This window comes from Macaca thibetana, chromosome X (genome assembly GCF_024542745.1).
Source record: "Macaca thibetana thibetana isolate TM-01 chromosome X, ASM2454274v1, whole genome shotgun sequence".
In the NCBI taxonomy this organism is placed as follows: domain Eukaryota; kingdom Metazoa; phylum Chordata; class Mammalia; order Primates; family Cercopithecidae; genus Macaca; species Macaca thibetana.
The window spans coordinates 45,307,814-45,327,283 of NC_065598.1; the positions used below are offsets into that span (position 1 = coordinate 45,307,814).

Consider the following 19,470-nt stretch of genomic DNA (forward strand, 5'->3'; position numbering starts at 1 on the left):
ACTTTGCCATGCAGAATATTAAAATAAAATAAAGCAAAATAAAATAAGAATGTACAGGCTCAGAGTTTTCTTGCATTAATTCAAGCTCACGTTTGAGAATCCTGAAGCACTGAGCACTCCTGATACCTCTGGTCAGATGAAAGTCCAGTGTCTACTGGGGGTTAGAATTATAACATATGAATTTGGTGGGAAAAGACACAATTCACTCCACAACAGAAGCATTCTATGATTTGCTGTCTAGGGATAAATTATAAAAATTCACCTCAAAAGAAATTGTCTAGGTTATAAGTGGCTCACCCCATTTTAGAAGAAACTATCAAAATCTGGAGAAACACTGTCAACAACAACAATAGAAAATACACACCAATAAAGAACACCTTCTCACAACAGTGGCCAGATTCCGTAAGCACTCAAGTCTAATTTGGTGGGCCTTATGTTAATTAACTTGGTTTAATTATTCTGCAATGTATACAAATATTAAAACATCACATTGGGAGGGGAGACAAGATGGCTGACTAGAGGCATCCAGGAGGAACATCCCCAACAAAGAGACTGGGACATTGGGAACACTGGCACACTCCAAGCAGATCTTCAGAAGGAAGGCATCAAAAGTGGATGGAGGGAGAACTCAGTTGCTGGGCTGAAGGGGGAGGAAGCTAGGAACCCTGCATGTGGCTACCAAGCACAGGGATTTGTTCCTGGCCCACAGCAACTCCTGGGGAAGGGGTGAGTTGAACAGGTGAGCAGTGGCCCACTCTTGTCACAAACCTCTGGAATCCTGGCAGCGGGAGACCCTACAACCCCCATGGACACTTGAGCTGGCAGCGAGAGCTCCTTAGAGAGGTGGCAAGGGCAGAATTCCAGCCTCTTCAGAGCCCAGAGACTTTGGTGCTGGAATGTCTGTGATGGAGCATGGCCAGGGATACTCCTCCCCCAAGGCTTGCCACACTCCTTCAAGAGACTTTATGCTTAGGGTGATTATCAGATCTGGACAGAGCGGGGTGGTCTTGCCCATGCAATGGGGCCAGTCCAGTATAAGTGCCTCCTGTCTTCTGACCTCTCCTGGGGCCCCAGCCTGGCCATGCCTGCTTGCAGTGCAGCAGATGCCCAACCAGGGTGCTTCTGGGGGGCCATCATCGTAGCTTCTTTGCTGGCAAACCACACCTGACCATCAGAGAACTCCAGAAGATGTCCAACTCCATTGATGTCCACCACTCCACACACCGTAGCCTTCCCCAACCACTGTGCTGGCCAATAACTGTCCCCTCACTGCTTTGCCAGCATGCAGGGGCAGGTGGCCCTCACCTGCCCTCCCTTGTGAGGGTGCATGTGCGCGCACACCCCGCCACACCGCTGCTGCCAGCCTGAGTGCACCCACTGCCTGTCACACCTTGCTGCTAATGCACAAGCACCTGCCTGCATCATCATCACCGGCACAAACACTTGCATAGATACTGGCAACCATGCCCCACCATGCCATTGCCAGTGCAAACACCCAGGGATGCTGACAATGCCACCCCCTGCATGCTGCCCCTGCCATGGCCAGTGCAAATGTGTGCATAGATGCCAGTGGTCCCACTGCCCACCAACGCACCACCACCACCACTGCTACCATGGGTTTGAGCATGCAGAGGAATGCAGCAGCCCCACTCCCACTAGTACCCTGCCCCAACTGATGCACATGCATCCTGCTGTGCTGCCACAGCTTCTGGCACTCATGAGCCACTACCCCTATGAAGCACTTTGGCTGATACCACTCGTTGAATCGTTGTGGCCAGGAGAACAGGAATACCTCAGCCCCTCCACAGGTTCCTAACTTCTAGGGGCTAGAGAAAAAAGCTAGGGGCCCAGTACTAGGCCCCCAGAATTACGGTATGCAGCCCAGGAGTACTGAGCTGAGCACTGGCACCCTAAAATCTTCCAGAAAGGAAGTCAGTTGACTAAACCCATGTTTTACCATAATTAAACCCTCAAGGGCATCAAAGATGTGCTATAAGGTGGGTTTTATCAAAGATGAAAGCAAAAAAAAAAAAAAAAAAAAAATTTTTCCTAAGGACAGCAACTTCAAAGACTGAAGGAACATTAGACTCCACAGATGAAAAAGAAGCAGTGCAAGAACATTGGCAACTCAAAAAGCCAGAGTGTCTTCTTACCTCCGAATGACCACACTAGTTCCCCAGCAATTGTTCTTAACCAGGCTGAAATGACTGAAATGACAGAAGTAAAATTCAGAACATGGATAAGAATGAAGGTCATCAAGATTCAGGAGAAAGTTGAAACCCAATCCAAGGAATCCAAAGAATACAATAAAACAATATAGGAAATAAAAGACCAAGTAGCCATTTTAAGAAAGAACCAAACTGACCTAATAGAGCTGAAAAACATATCTCAAGAATTTCACGATACAATTGCAAGTATTAAAAGCAGAATTGACCAAGCTGATAAAAGAATCTCAGAACTTGAAGACCAGTTCCCTGAAATAACTCAGTCAGGAAAAATTTTTAAAAAATAAAGAAGATTGAACAAAACCACAGAGAAATATGGGATTATGTAAAGAGAACAAATCTACAACTCATTGGTGTCCCTGAAAGAGAGGGAGAGAAACCAAGCAACTTGGAAAACATATTTGAAGATATCATCCATGAAAATCTCCCCAACCTCTCTAAAGAGGCCAACATTCCAACTCAGAAAATGCAGAGAACCCCTGGGAAACACTATATAAGACAACTATACCCAAGACACATAGTCATCAGCTTCTCCAAAGTTCAAATGAAAGGAAAACTGTTAAAGACAGTTAGATCAAAGGGACAGGTCACCTACAAAAGGGAATTCCATCAGGCTAACAGCAGACTTCTCAGCAGAAACCCTACAAGCCAGAAGAGATTAGAGGCCTTTACTCAGCATTCGTAAAAAAAAGAAATTCCAACCAAGTTCATATTCAGCCAAACTAAGCTTCGTAAGCAAAGAAATAACATACTTTTCAGACAAGCAAATGTAAGGGAATTCATTACCATTAGGTCCTGAAGGGAGTTCTAATATGGTCCTTACAAGAGGTCCTGAAGGGAGTTCTAAAAATGAAAAGGAAAGACTGTTTCCGGCCACCACAAAAACACACTTAAGTACATATACCACTGACACTATAAAACAATGAAACAATCAATTCTGCATAATAACCAGCTAACAACACAGTGACAGGATCAAATAAGCACATATCAATATTAACCATGAACGTGAACATGCTAAATGCACCAGTTAGAAGACACAGACTAGCAAATTGGATAAAGAAGCAAGACCCAACTCTATGTTGTCTTCAAAAGACCCATCTCACAAGCAGTGTCACCCACAGGTTCAAAGTAAAGGGATAGAGAAAAATCTACCACGCAAATGAAAAATAGAAAAAAAAGAAGCAGGGGTTGCTATTCTAATTTCAGACAAAACAGACTTCAAACCAACAATGATCAAAAAAAGACAAGGAAGGGCATTACATAATGGTAAAAGTTTCGATTCATTAAGAATACCTAATAATTCTAAATATATATGCACTGAACAAAAGAGCACCCAGGCACGTTGTGCACATGTACCCTAGAACTTAAAGTATAATTAAAAAAACAAAAACAAAAGAGCACCCAGATTCATAAAACAAGTTTTTAGAGACCTATGAAGAGACTTAGATAACCACACAATAATAGTAGGAGAGTTCAACAACACATTGACAGTACTAGACGGATCACCAAGGCAGAAAACTAACAAAGTTATACAGTACCTGAGCTTGATATTTGATCAAATGGACGTAACAGACATCTATAGATCTCCCCACTGTGAAATAACAGAATATACATTCTTCTCATCTGCACGTGGCAGGCACTCTAAAAGTGACCACAGAATTGGCCATAGAAAAAACCTCAACAAATTCAAAAACACCAAAATCATACTAAACACACTTTCAGACCACAGCACAATGTAAATAGAAATTGGTACTTTAAAAATTGCTACAAACCATACAATTACATGGAAATTAAACAACCTGATCCTGAATGACTTTTGGGTAAACAATAAAACCAACACAGAAATCAAGGCATTCTTTGAAACAAATGAGAACAAAGATACAACATACCAGAATATCTGTGATGCAGCTAAAGCAGTGTTAAGAGGGAAGTTTATAGCATTAAACACCCATGTCAAAAAGTTAGAAAGATTCCAAAATAACACTCTAAGATCACACCTACAAGAACTAGAGAAACAAGAGTAAACCAACCCCAAAGCTAGCAGAACACAAGAAATAGCCAAATCAAAGCTGAACTTAAGGAAATTGAGACACAAAACACTGTACAAAAAAAAGAATAATCAGCAAATCTAGGAGTTCTTCTTTTTTAAAAATAATAATAATAAAAAGATAGATGGATCACAAGCTAGATTAACGAAGAAAAAAAGAGAAGATCCAAGTAAACTCAATCAGAAATGACAAAGGGGACATTACCACCAACCACACAGAAATACACACACAAAGAAACTCCTCAGAGATGACTATGAACATCTCTATACACACAAACTAGGAAACCTAAAAGAAATGGATAAAGTCCTAGAAACATATGCCTTCCCAAGCTTGAGCCAGAAAGAAATTTAATATCTAACCAGATCAAAATCAAGTTCCAAAATAGAATCAGTAATAAAAAGCCTACTAATCAGAATAAGCTCAGGACTAGAGGGATTCACAGTCAAATTCTACCAGATTTATGAGGAAGAGCTGGTACATTCCTACTGACACTACTCCATAAAATTGAGGAGGAGGGATGCCTCCCTAACTCGTTCTAAGAGGCCAACTTCATTCTAATACCAAAACCTGGCAGACACACACACATGCAACAAAACAAAACACAAAACAAACAAACAAAAAAACCTTCAGGCCAATATCCTCGCACGTAGATGTAAAAGTCTTCAACAAAATACTGACAAACTGAATCCAGCAGCACATCAAAAAGCTAATCCACCACAATCAAGTAGGCTTCATCTCTGGGATGCAAGGTTGGTTTAACATATGCAAATCAATAAATGTGATTTATCACATAAACAGAACTAAAAACTAAAACCACATAATCATCTCAATAGATGCAGAAAAGGCTTTTGATAACATTCAACATCCCTTCATATTAAAAGCCTACAACAAACTAGGCATCAAAGGAACATATCACAAAATAATAATAGCTGTCTGTGACAGACCAACAGCCAATATCATACTGAATGAGCAAAAGCTGGAAGCATTCCCCTTGAGGACCAAAACAAGATAAGAATGCTCACTCTCACCACTGTTCTTTAATATAGTGCTGAAACTCCTAGCTAGAGCAATCAGGTAAGAGGAAGAAATAAAAGGCATCCATACAGAAAGAGAGGATGTGAAATTATCTCTGTATGCAGAGAATATGATTCTATACCTAGAACACCCCAGAGTCTCTGCCCCAAAGCTCCTAGATCTGATAAACAACATAGGCAAAGTTTCAACATACAACAATAATGTACAAAATTCGTAGCATTTTTATACATCAACAACCTCCAAGCTGAGAGCCAGATCAAGAATGTAATCCCATTCACAATAGCCACGAAAAGAATAAAATACCTAGAAATATAGCTAACCAGAGAGGTGAAACATCTCTACAACAAGAATTACAAAACACTGCTGAAAGAGATCAAAGATGACACAAACAAGTGACTAAACATTCCATGCTCGTGGATAGGAAGAATCAATATTGTAAAAAAATGGCCATACGGCCGAAAGCAATTTACAGATTCTACGCTATTCCTATTAAACTACCAATAATGCTTTTCACGGAACTAGAAAAAACTATTTTAAAATTCATATGGAGCCAAAAAAGAGCCCAAATAGCCAAGGCAATCCTAAACAAAAAGAACAAAGCTGAAGGCATCACGCTACTCAACTTCAAAATATAGTACAAGGCTACCGTAACCATTACAGCATGGTGCTGGCACAAAAACAGACACATAGACCAATGGAGCAGAATAGAGAGCCCAGACATAAAGCCACATACCCACAACCATCTGATCTTGAACCAAGTCAACAAAAACAACAAATGGGGAAAGGACATCATATTCCATAAATGGTACTGGGATAACTGGCTAGCCATATGCAGAAGAATGAAACTGGACCCTTTCCTTGCACCATATTAAAAAATCAACTCAGGATAGATTAAATACTTAAATGTAAAGCCAAAAACTATGAAAACCCTGGAAGTAAATCTAGGAAATACCATTCTGGACAAAGGTCTAGGCAAAGATTTCATGAGAAGATGCCAAAAGCAATTGCAACAAAAACAAAAATTGACAAATGTGATCTAATTAAACTAAAGAGCTTCTATACAGCAAAATAAACTATCAACAGGATAAACAGACACCCCACAGAATGAGAGAAAATATTTGCAAACTATGCATCCGACCAAGGTCTAATGTCCAGTATCTATATGGAACTTAAACATACTAACAAACAAAAAACAACTCCATTAAAAAGTGGGCAAAAGGCCAGGCACAGTGGCTCATGCCTGTAAGCCCAGCATTTTGGGAGGCCGAGGTGGGCAGATTACTTGAGGCCACGAATAGGAGACCAGCCTGGGCAATACATTGAAACCCCATCTCTACTAAAAATAGAAAAAATTAGCCAGGCGGGGTGGTGTGTGCCTGTAATCCCAGATACTCAGGAGGCTGAGGCAGGAAAATTGCTTGAACTCGTGAGGCACAGGTTGCAGTGAGCCAGGATCATGCCACTGTACTCCAGCATGGGTGACAGAGTGAGACTCTGTCTCAAAAAGAAAACAATACAAGACCAGCACAGTGGCTTATGACTATAATCCTAGCATTTGGGAGTCTGGGGCATGAGAATCACTTGAACCTGGGAGACAGAGGTTGCAGTGAACCAAGATCATGCAACTGCACTCCATGCACTCCAGCCTGGGCAACAGAGCAAGACTCTGTCTCAAAAAAAAAAAAAAAAAAAAAAAGGTGGGCAAAGCACATGAACATACACTTCTCAAAAGAAGACATACATGCAGCCAACAATCATGTAAAAACATGCTCAACATCACTAATCATTAGAGAAATGCAAGTCAAAACTACCATGAGATACCATCTCACACTGTTCAGAATGGCTATTATCAAAAAGTCAAAAAATATCAGATGTTGGTGAGGCTACAGAGAAAAGGGAACGCTTATACACTGCTCTTGGGAATGTAAGTTAGTTCAATCATTATAGAAAGCACTTTAGTGATTTCCCAAGAACTTAAAAGAAAACTACCATTCAACCCAGTAATCCCATTATTGGGTATATACCCAAAGGAATATAAATTGTTCTAGCATAAAGGCACATGCATGTGTATGTTCACTGCAGCACTATTCACAACAGCAAAGACATGGAATCAATCTAAATGCCTATCAATGGGAGACTGGATAAAGAAAATGTGCTACCTACACACCATGGAATACTACATAGCTATAAAAAAGAATGAGATCATGTCCTTTTTAACAACATGGATGAAGCTGGAGATCATTATCCTATGTCCACTAACACAGGAACAGAAAGCCAAATACCTCATGCTCTCACTTGTAAGTGGGAACTAAACATTAAGTACACATGACCACAAAGAAGGGAACAATAGATACTGAGGCTACCTGAAGGGTGGAATGTGGGAGGAGGGTGAGAATTTTAAAACTACCTATCAGATACTATGTTTATTACCTGGGCAACAAGATAATCTGTATACCAAAACCTGAGACATGCAACTTACCTACATAACAAACATGCACATATACACCTGAACCTAAAATGAAAGTTTAAAAAGCTTTTTTACATATCACATTGTACCCTATAAATACATTCAATACAAATGGTGGGTCTAAGTTTGTTCCACTGTTTTCTGCAAATTTTTCATTGTGTTTCATTGTGGATTTCAGAGAGAAGCTAATAAATTGATTTAGGCTCTAAAAGATGTGATAGATGTATAGGATGTATACACATATTATAGTAGAAGTCAAAATCCTCCTTTTCTCTCTAGAAGGAAAGATGTATTCTCTATACCTACTCTTTGGAAGGGCAATTATTTGCTTTAGTATAACTCTGTAGTTGGAGATGCAATGAAGCATAACAAAGCAATGATATTATGATGGTGTTAGGTTATTGATTCAAGAAAACTTAAATATTACCTCATCTCACCTGTCTCTCCTTTTGAGGAGCTCGGAAGAGAGAAACAGAGACATCTGCAAGTAAGGCCAAGCAAAACTTTAGATTACTAACAGGAATTTTGCTTCTAATCCCAAGTGTGAAGCTCTGATAACTTGGGCTGGGTCCCATGGCTGGCTCATTTACTCAAGCAAAGTTGGCTTCAATGGCCTAAAACCAAAGCATCCTAAAGTCCCATTTTGCCTCTCTTTCCTAAGTTCAAAAGTCATCGCTTTACTAAGACAAAAAGCCACCAGTGTTTATAGCAGCATTATTCACAATAGCTAAAAGTGGAAATAATCCAAATGTCCACCAGCAGATGAATGGATAAACAAAATGTGGCATATGTATATAATATTGTGCAGCCTTAAGAAGTATGATTCTACAAATTCTACAATATGGATAAACCTTGAGGACATTATGCTAAGTGAATCAGCCAGACACAAAAGGACAAATATTATATGATTCCATTTACATGAGGTAGTTAGAGTAGTCAAATTCAGACATGGAAATATTTTGTAGAGAAGATCTTTTCATTCAGACACAAACATTTTGGGAAAATGAAAACACATTATGTAATGAAGTCAAGATATTGAATAAGTTGGCAGTTCAATTTGGGTAACACAACTACAAATAACACCACAATTGAATGTAATTTTTGTTGTTGTTCCCTGTTGGTTTATTTTTAGTCTTCCCATTTAGTTTCTACCTTTCTCTCCGACTTTCTTCTGTTTCCATTTTTTCCCACTCTAATTTTTCTCTTTCTTTTAATTCTCTTTTTCAATCATCTTACACCTTTTGCTGCTATTTCTTTGACCTTCTCACCTCCACTTTCTCCTGTCTACCTCTTTCTTCCCCTCCCTCTTTTCCCCCTAGACTTGGAATTCCTACCCCAGATGGGTTTTGTAGGAAGACCAAAGCCTTTATCTGTCCTTTTGCTTTCAGCTCTATTCCTTAGCAATAACAATTAGTGTGGAGGGACTCAAGATAGCCCAGGCATCTGAAACCTGGTAGTATAGATGGCCCCCAAAGAGAAAAAACTGATATAGCCTACTTTCAGTGACTAACAAGCTATTAATAGCAGGAGTAAAACAGGTTGAATCAGATAAATTGTTTCACATGACATTGCAACTGCTATCCAGTGTGAGATTCTACAAACACATTAGAGTATACTATCTTTGAGGGCAGAGACATCTCACTAACCTTGCATATAGTTGACAAACAAATTATTTTTACAATTTTTATTTTTAGAAACAGTCTTGCTCTGTTGCCCAGGCTGGAGTACAGTGGCACAATCATGGCTCACTGGAGCCTAGAATTCCTGGGATCAAGTGATCCTTCCACTTCAGTCTTCTGAGTAGCTGGGACTACAGGCACATGCCACCTCACTTGGCTAATTTTTAAATGTTTTTGTAGAGATCAGGTCCCGCTGTGCTGCCCAGGCTGGTCTTGAGCTCCTGAGCTCAAGCAATCCTCTACCTTGACCTCCCAAAGTGCTGGGATTACAGGTGTGAACCACCATGCCCAGCCCGAAAAATGAACAAAAGTTTATTTTAATTAGATATAGCTTACAATTTACATGGCTGATTTTAATTGGTTTAACTAACTTAATCATCTGCAGTCACAGGGTAAGATATTTTCTGGATAGACGATAAGCTCTTACTATGCAGAACAGGGTAGAGTTCCAGACAACCGGCCCTGGAACCCCATCACCTGAGTCTGGATCCTGGAACTATCCTTACTAGATATATGGCCATGGAAAAGCTACTTGAATTCCAAAATATTTCCATTTTCAGTAATATCAGAGTCCTTATAAATATTCAGATTTACTTCTAATTACTGATGCAATGAAATATATTGAGGGCAATGAAATAATTAACGGCACATTCAATATTGGGTTGCTGTGAGGGTCGTAGCATTGGGCAGTCTCAGAAGTCAGATAGAGGTCTTCTTATAAGTTCCTGAGCTATGAGGGAGGATGAAGCAAGACTTTCATCACTGTGCAGTGTGAAGACAGCACACCTAGTATTCGGAGTGTTGCGGTTACCTCCACACTGAGGGATCAGAGACAATCTTTGCATGGCATTTCAAGGACACTTTGTAGGAGGCCAAAGTCCAGACATGTGATGCCAGGGAAAAAACATTCCATTCTGAGTGAAGACATTGACGCAAAGAAGTGGGTGTCATATACACAGAACACAGCATGCATGAAGAAAAGCCCTAGATAGCAATGTAGCAAAAGCAGGTGGGTGCCAGGTTGCAGACAGCCTAAATAACAGGCTGAAGAACCACCCCTCTTCATGCCTGCCTTTGGAACCATTAGTCTCCTTCCCTTTCTCCCTGTAGTGCAGAGTGATGTCTGCAGCCCTCTCTTGTCCCAAGAAACCCCCCTTCCATTTCCCACTCTAATAGACATCCCTCTGTCCATCCACCCAAACCCTTCCAACTTTGGGCAGTGGAGACTTGCCTTTTAGTCCTTGGGGCAATGAGAACCGAGGTTGGCACTGATAGCTGGAATCTGTTTCTGCTGCCAGTCAGCTTTCCAGCAAGTCCAAGGGGAACTTATGGGGGCCCATGTCACCTCCAACTCCATCCTCCACCTCTATCCTCAGAGTCAGCCAACTTCCCTTGACCCCATAATGTGGTTGCCTGGTCTGTGTGATCTGACTTCTGCTGGTGTGCTTTTGAGTCTTAAAATAACAATTTATTATTAGTATTATTAGTATTATTTCTCAAGCTGGGTCAGAAATCCAGACAAGCCAAAGAAGGGAAGCTCATCTCTGCTCCACATAGTCTGGGCCCCCAGCTTAGATGACTTGTACTGCTGGGGGACAGAATGGCTAGAGGCTGGCTGTGTCTCAGTCTCTGTCTGCCTCTCTCTTTTCTCTCTCTTTTCTGTCACACGAACTCTCCATGTGGCTAGCCTGGGCTTCCTCACAGCATGGCAACTTCAGGGTAGCCAGACTTTTGAAAGGGTAGCTCAGGGCTTCAGGAGGAAGGAAGCAAAAACTGCCAATCCTCATAAAGGCTAGGTCTGAAGTGGCAGGGTATCACTTCTGCTGTATTCTATTGGTCAAAGCAATCACAATCCATCCCAAAGTCAGCAGATGAGACATAGATTCACTTCTCAATAACACAAGGGTCAAAACTTTGTGGCCATTTTTAATCAACCACACGGGACTTGACAGCAGGAGTCTCCTATGTAGAAAGCTCCCTATTATGGAGTGGACCAAACCTTCAAATGCCTCAGATATTCAGCCAACCAGACCAGACTTGACTTTGCCTTTTTTCCTCTGTTATGGCAGATGAGTCCTGGAGAGGTATGCTGTAAGCAAGAAATTTCTTTAAAATTGTATGCTTTATAGTAAGTATTTGTGCAAAATTTGCATTTCGGTCTAAACACGGTCTGCTTATGTTAATCTCAAAATGTTTATTATTGCCTTAAAACTTCAGGTGAAATTGCCCCCAGGAAGATGGGTCATAATTGTTCTTTTCTTGCTGTGAGCCTTGGTTTTCCATATCCTGGGTAGAGAAAAATTCATAAGTAGCAGAAATTATTCATAATCACCTTAAAGAATGGTTCTGAGAATTACAAGAGTTGTTATTAACCAGATTGTCTCTATTAACTGAACAAAATAAATAGTTTATACTCATTGAGTACTTTCTGTGTGCCAGGCACTCTTTTAAGGATTTTAGTTTTATTAACTCATTTAATTATCACAACAACCTTATGTGGTAGATTCTGTTATTATCTCCATTTTATAAATGAGGAAACTGAGACACAGAGAAGCTAATATCACAGTAGTGGAGCTGAGCTACTAGCTCTAGAGCCTGCACTTGTAGCCATGATACCAGCGTGCCTCCATTTAATGCTTTAGATGACAGACAATGCCTGAGGACTGAATCTCACCCTTGGCAGTTCACAAACCTGACTCAGCAGTCCATCAAGGGTGGACCTGTCTCTACAGAACAACCTCTCATCAACCCAGTGTATCCAAAGATGAGATTTATTAATGTGCTTTTGAAAATCAGAATCACAGGGATGGAAATTCTTGAATCCCACTGAATAGCATATTCTATTCCTGTAGGGAGCCCTCCACTGGTGGCCAAACCACAGCCAAAGGAAAATATAGACTCCAAACAAAGGAGGTTGACAAGTCCAGGACTGCATGGTATTGGGCCAAGATTGTCTGATAGTCACACGTCTTTTGGACTAAAGAAATCCATTACACCAAAGAAATTGCTCAAGTTCCTTTTTCAGGTTATCCCTTTTATAGAGAAGGATGCTAGAAATAATCGCAGGTGTTTTCCCTGCTGAAACCAGGACTGGTTTTGAGAATACCAGAACCCACTTGTTGCAGTTCACCTAGAAGTGGCATCTACAGTGAGTATCTGTGCACATTTAACAACACTTCATCTGCATCTTTGATTCTTGCTTCGTGCTGTGCTAAGTAAAAAGCCAAAATATGATTCCATTTCAGTTTATGAAGACTTCCACTTGTTCCTAAGCAAGTTATGCCTTTTCTTGTTCCCAAGCCTTAGTTTATTCTATTCCTGCTCTCCAGATTGCTCTTCTCACCACCTTGTTGCTACCCAAATCCTCTCCACTCCTTAACGTTCAATTCTTATGTCACTATTCTGATGTACACGATTTCCCACTCCTACTTGCCCTCACCCATGCACAGAAGAAAATTATAGTGATTATTTTATTTTACTTCATATTATATTTCCTTATTTATATCTCTAGCCCAACTCTTTCTACCCTAGCCCATGACTCCCAAGGTGGTCTCTCTTAGCCTTGCACGTACAGAATTTGTGCTGTAGGTTTGAAATAATTAAACTCTTATTATATGATTGTATCACAAACATACATCTCTGGATTAACTTTCAAAAGCTCATTGATAACAATAAACTGAATCCCAGGCATGCATAATATTGATACAACACATATTTATTTAGTATCTACTACTTGCTAATCACGGGACTCCGTATTGGGGGACAGTGATCTAAGATAGTCATGGTCTTTGACCTCGTGGAGCTTACAGCCTAGCAGGAAACACAGATGATGAAAGAAGCAGTCACACTAACTGAAGGGCAGCAGGTGTGCTGTGATAGGAAGACAGGGTGTTAGTGGAGCTCACACCACAAAGTCCTAACTGAGCATGTGTTTGTAGGCAGATAATAAAGAGGTTTTTTTTTTTTTTAAGTTTTGTCAGATAGGCAGAGATACAGAAAAAATGTTCCCAAAAGAGAGATCAGCACTTGAGAAGGCATGGAGGTGTGGTAGGAAATAACATGTTGAAGGAAGTGAATGAGGTGGCTTGAGGAGAGAGAGAGAGCGAGGTAGCAGGGATGGTTGAAAGTTGCTGTTGAGAGGGAGGCAGACGCCTACTTCAGATGATGTAAGGGTCTTCAGCCATTTTATGGCATTTGCACATTACCTTAAAACCAGTGGGAAGGCACTGATCATTTTTGTTCTGTTTTTAGAAAAATTGCGCTGACTGCCATATAGAGAAGAATATGAAGAAGAACAAGGAATAAGAAAGGAGTCTGTGTGAGCTTGGACTGTGACGTATCCTCTCTGTGTCTCAGTTCTTTACCTGTGAATTATGGAAAATAATAGTCTCTTTCTCATAAAGCTGTGATGAGGAATAAATGGATTAGTATACATACTATGTTCTACACATTGCCTGGCCAAATATTGGCCTTTCATTAAACATTAGCTATAATTATTAAAGCATTTGTTCTTGTACTTTCAGAAAAAAATGTTATACACACATGTAAGTGTGCATCATATTTTGAATTGGCAATTTCCGTTTTTCTTTTATTTGTATTATTAAATACTTAGTTATTACCCTTTTGCTACAAATCAAGATGATTTTAGGGCGTACATTATATGGCATGATTCTGTAAGCACAATTTAGACAATATTTCCAGAAGAGTCAACTTCTTTGGAAAGTGGAAATGAGGCCAGTGTGAAGGGCAATCATTTCAGACTGACAGACTCTTAGGTTCTGTGATGTATCTAGACTGTGCTAAGCAATGTGGGTCCAGCAAGATGGGAGAGTCTCCCCCTGCCTTTGGACATAACACCTTTAGAGCCCATCAGACCAAGGCACCCACCTGTCTTGAAGTGGTTGGGCAGCACAAAAAGTTAGATAAATGTCCAAAGCTTCTATGCCACAGAGGCAAATCGGCATTCCCAAAGTGGGTGTTGAGTGGGGAGCCACAAAAAAATACTCATCACTAACTAACAATATGGCAACTGGAACCAAGAAAACATACACCTTTCCGGACTGCCTTTAACGATTGACACACTGCCCTTCATGCTGTCTCTCCCTCCTCCAGCTTCAGTGTCCCCTTCCTAAGGCTCCAGTTTGTTTAAGCTGCTGTTAGATGGGATAGTTAAATATGCATGCTTTCTATATATTAAATAAAAAGCCCAAAAGTTCAACATTTTCCTGCTCAAGGGTGAAAACCCCAAAAGTTTTTCTGGCCTTCATGATTTACTATATCTAATCCTCTGAAGTCTTCATATTTATCATCTACTTGCATGTATTAAAAAACTGAGCTGAGATTCTTTGCTCCATCTAGCCTTGTCAGTAGTTTGCACAGTGCACTAAACTGGAAGATTCTGCTGGCCTGAGTAGTTTCCACTTACTGCTCTCCACTATTTCCAATGCTATTTTCCTCCCATCTACCTCATAGGAAAAGGCAGACCTAGGTCCACAAAAAAATATATATATCTAGGCATCTTCATTTCTATAAAGTGAGTCTTTTCACATGGAACATATTCCCAAATAGTTAACTCTTTTGTTTTGTCTATAATACCAGCTGGCAGGGTTTTACAAGCCTTTTTATTATAAAATAAAACATAGATACAGAAAACCCCACAATGCAATAGGATTGTTCCCTTGTAACCATCACCCAGGCAAGAAACAAAATTTTGCCAGCCAACCTGGAAGCCTATCAATGTTCCATGCCCCCAATCTTTTTTTTTTTTTTTTTTTTTTTTTTTTTTTTTTTTTTTTGAGATGGAGTCTCACTCTTGCCCAGGCTGGAGTGCAGTGGCGTGATCTCGGCTCATTGCAACCTCCACCTCTGGGGCTCAAGCAATTCTCTGCCTCAGCCTCCCGAATAGCTGGGATTACAGGCGCCCACCACCATGCCTGGCTAATTTTTGTATTTTTAGTGGAGATGGGGTTTCACCATCTTGGCCAGGCTGGTCTAGGACTCCTGACCTCGTGATCCACCCGCCTTGGCCCCCAAAGTGCTGGGATTACCGGCCACCGTGCCTGGCCCTGCCCCTAGTCTTTTTTTAACTTTTCTTTTAAGTTCAGGGGTGCATGTACTCGTTTGTTATATAGGCAAACTTGAGTCATGCGGGATTATAGTACAGATTATTTCATCACCCAGGTATTAAGCCTAGTGCCCAGTAGTTATTTTTCCTGATCCTCTTCCTCTTCCAGCCCTCCGCTCTCCAGTTGACCCCAGTGTGTGTCGCTCCTCTCTATGTGTCTATGTGTTCTCATCATTTAGCTCCCACTTATAAGCGAGAATATGCAGTATTTTGTTTTCTGCTCCTGTGTTAGTTTGCTAAGGATAATTGTCTCCAGCTCCATCAGTGTTCCTGCAAAGAACATAATCTTGTACTTTTTTATGACTGCGTAGTATTCCATGGTGTACATGTACCACATTTTCTTTATCCAATCTATCATTGATGGGCATTTAGGTTGATTCCATGTCTTTGCTATTCTGAATAGTGCTTCAGTGAACATATGTGTCTGTGTGTCTTTATAATATAATGATTTATATTTCTTTGGGCAGATGCTCAGTAATGGGATTGCTGGGTCAAAGGGTATTTCTGTTTTTAGGTCTTTGCGGAATTGCCACACCATCTTCCACAATGGTTGAACTAATTTATGTGCCCATCAACAGTGTATAAGCATTCCTTTTTATCTGCAACCTTGCCAGCATCTGTTATTTTTTTACTTTTTAGTAATAACCATTCTGACTGGTGTGAGATGGCATCTCATTGTGGTTTTGATTTGCATTTCTCTAATGATCAGAGATCTTGAGCTTTTTATCATATGATTGTTGGCTGCATGTATGTCCTCTTTTGAAAAGAGTCTGTTCATGTCCTGTGCCCACTTTTTATGGGGTTGTTTGGTTTTTTTCTTGTAAATTTGTTTAAGTTCCTTATAGATGCTAGATATTAGACCTTTGCTAGATGCATTGTTTGCAAATTTTTCTCCCATTCTTAAGTTGTCTGTTTACTCTGTTGATACTCACCTTTGCTGCACAGAAGATCTTTAGTTTAATTAGTTCCCATTTGTCTGTTTTTGCTTTTGTTGCAATTGCTTTTGATGTCTTTGTCATGAAATCTTTGCTGGTTCCTGTGTCCAGGGATGGTATTGCCTTGGTTGCCTCCCAGGGTTTTTATAGTTTTGGGTTTTACATTTAAGTCTTTAATCCATCTTGAGTTAATTTTTTATTATGGTGTAAAGAAAGGCTCCAGTTTCAATCTTCTACATGTGGTACATGTACACCACAGAATACTATGCAGCCGTAAAAAAGAATGAGATCATGTTCTTTGCAGGAACAAAGCAGGGTCTTTGCAGGAACAAATCAGGGTCTTCTAAAAAGCAGGACCAGGTTACCCACATCTAAGGGTGTGCCAGAGGAAGGCAATGGAAGCAAAGTGCTCAAAAGTTCTTGGCTCACTGAGCAAGCAGGCAGTCTCAGAATCTTTTGGGTCAGCTGCTAGTCCTGACCCTGGCCATTTTGCCTGATAAAGGTTATCATCAAAGACATCAGCAAAGGCACCAGCTCTGGCTTAACAGTTGGGCTTCAGCAGTGAGGAATAAAGCTGGTCCTATCCTTTTCTACCTCTCCCTATTCCCACATATACATGGAGTCTCTGCTAGAGTAATTTTTGGAGCCTCAGCTTCTGCCCTCAGGAGTCACAAAGAAGAAAGGGAAATACATAACCTCAAACAGGCATACACCCTCACATATCCATCCCTGTATATCCATTAGTTTTTATGATTTTATGATGGAGAACATAAAATAAAAGCAAACAAAATGAAAAGAGAATGAACAAAATTAAAATCCTACCTTCTAATTAACAACATAAGAAGAATGTGCCTAAGGAAACGAAATACTCAGAGTTTCCTCTCCTAACTCCCCTGAGGTGGAATGGAGAAGATCTCTATAGAGTTAAAGATCAATTAGAGAGAAACATAGTGCCAGACTAGTCTGGTTCTCTAGTACAAGGAAATAGATGAGTGAATAGAATAATTATATAGTATAACATATTATAATAGAGTTATGTATATATGGTATGCTTACTGTACAGGTGTGGGACATGTAACCCATCTTGGGAAAGAAAAGGTGGTCAGGACCTATGTGCATAAAGGTCTCTCTGGGAAAGTGTGGAATAATAATTACTGGAGACCTGGATGGGTGGGAGGGGGATGAGGGATGCAAAATTACTTAATGGATACAATGTACTTCATTCAGGTGATGGATACACTAAAAGCCCAGATTGCACCACCATGCAATGTATCTATGAAACAAAACTACATTTACACTCCTTAAATTTGTACTAAAAAACTCTCTCTATGCCATAATAAATTTTCAGACCAAGGACTGATATGTTCCTTATGTGGGTTTATCAAAGCTTTACTATGGGAAAGGAGGGAGTTGGATTTCAGAAGGCAAGAGTAAAGACCTTCACTCATTCAAGAAAAAAAATTATTGAGGAAGTGGCGCCCAAGATGGCCAAATAGGAAGAGCTCAAGCCTCCAGTTCCCTGCGTGAGCGACACAGAAGACGGGTGATCTCTGCATTTTCAACTGAGGTACTGTGTTCATCTCACTGGGGCATGTGGGACAGTTGATGCTGGTCCACGGGTGCAGCCCGACCAGTGAGAGGTGAAGCAGGGCAAGGCATCACCTCACCTGGGAAGTGCAAGGGGGAAGGGAATTCCTTTTCCTAGCCAAGGGAAATTGAGACACACAACACCTGGAAAATCAGGCGACTCCCACCCTAATACTGCACTTTACCAAGGGTCTTAGCAAATGGCACACCAGGAGATTATATCCCACACTTGGCCCGGAGGGTCCCATGCCCACGGAGCCTTCCTCATTGCTAGCACAGCAGTTGGAGATCTAACTGCAAGGTGGCAGCGAGGCTAGGGAAGGGGCGCCTGCCATCGCTGAGGCTTAAGTAGATAAACAAAGCTGCCAGGAAGCTCGAATTGGGTGGAGCTCACCGCATAGCTAAACAAAAAGCAGGGCATAGCTAAACAAAAAGCAGCAGAAACCTCTGCAGATGTAAAAGTCCCTGTCTGACAGCTTTGAAGAGAGCAGTGGTTCTCCCAGCATGGAAGTTGAGATCTGAGAACCGGCAGCCTGCCTGCTCAAGTGGGTCCCTGACCCCTGAGTAGCCTAACTGGGAGGCATCCCCCACTAGGTGCAGACCGACATATCACACGTCACACAGTTGGGTACACCCTGAGACGAAGCTTTCAGAGCAAGAATCAGACAGCAACACTCGCTGTTCAGCAATATTCTATCTTCTGCAGCCTCTGCTGCTGATACCCAGGCAAACAGGGTCTGGAGTGGACCTCAAGCAAACTCCAACAGACCTGCAGCTGAGGGTCCTGACTGTTAGAAGGAAAACCAACAAACAGAAAGGACACCCACACCAAAACCCCATCAGTACATCACCATCATCAAAGACCAAAGGCAGATAAAACCACAAAGATAGGGAAAAAGCAGTGCAGAAAAGCTGGGAATTCAAAAAATCAGAGCGTATCTCCCCCTCCAAAGGAGCGCAGTTCATCTCCAGCAATGGAACAAAGCTGGATGGAGAATGACTTTGATGAGTTGAGAGAAGAAGGCTTCATTCAATCAAACTTCTCAGAGCTAAAGGAGAAACTATGCAACCAGTGCAAAGAAACTAAAAACCTTGAAAAAAATGGATGCATGGATAACTAGAATAATCAATGCAGAAAAGACCTTAAAAGAACTGATAGAGATGAAAACCATGACATGAGAACTACGTGATAAATGCACAAGCTTCAGTAACCGACTCGATCATCTGGAAGAAAGATTATCAGTGATTGAAGATCAAATGAATGAAATGAAGCGAGAAGAGAAATGTAGAGAAAAAAGAGTAAAAAGAAATGAACAAAGCTTCCAAGAAATATGGGATTATGTGAAAAGACCAAAACTACGTCTGATTGG

General features: G+C 40.9%; 1 protein-coding gene and 1 pseudogene across 1 annotated transcript in view; both read right to left on the bottom strand.

Annotated features, from left to right (window-relative positions):
• The window catches only part of LOC126945748 (keratin, type II cytoskeletal 8-like), a 29,834-nt pseudogene extending 28,697 nt beyond the window's left edge, over positions 1–1,137 (bottom strand).
• SLC9A7 (solute carrier family 9 member A7) overlaps positions 1–19,470 on the bottom strand; it is a 1,149,612-nt gene that overhangs the window by 49,334 nt on the left and 1,080,808 nt on the right. The window lies entirely within an intron of this gene.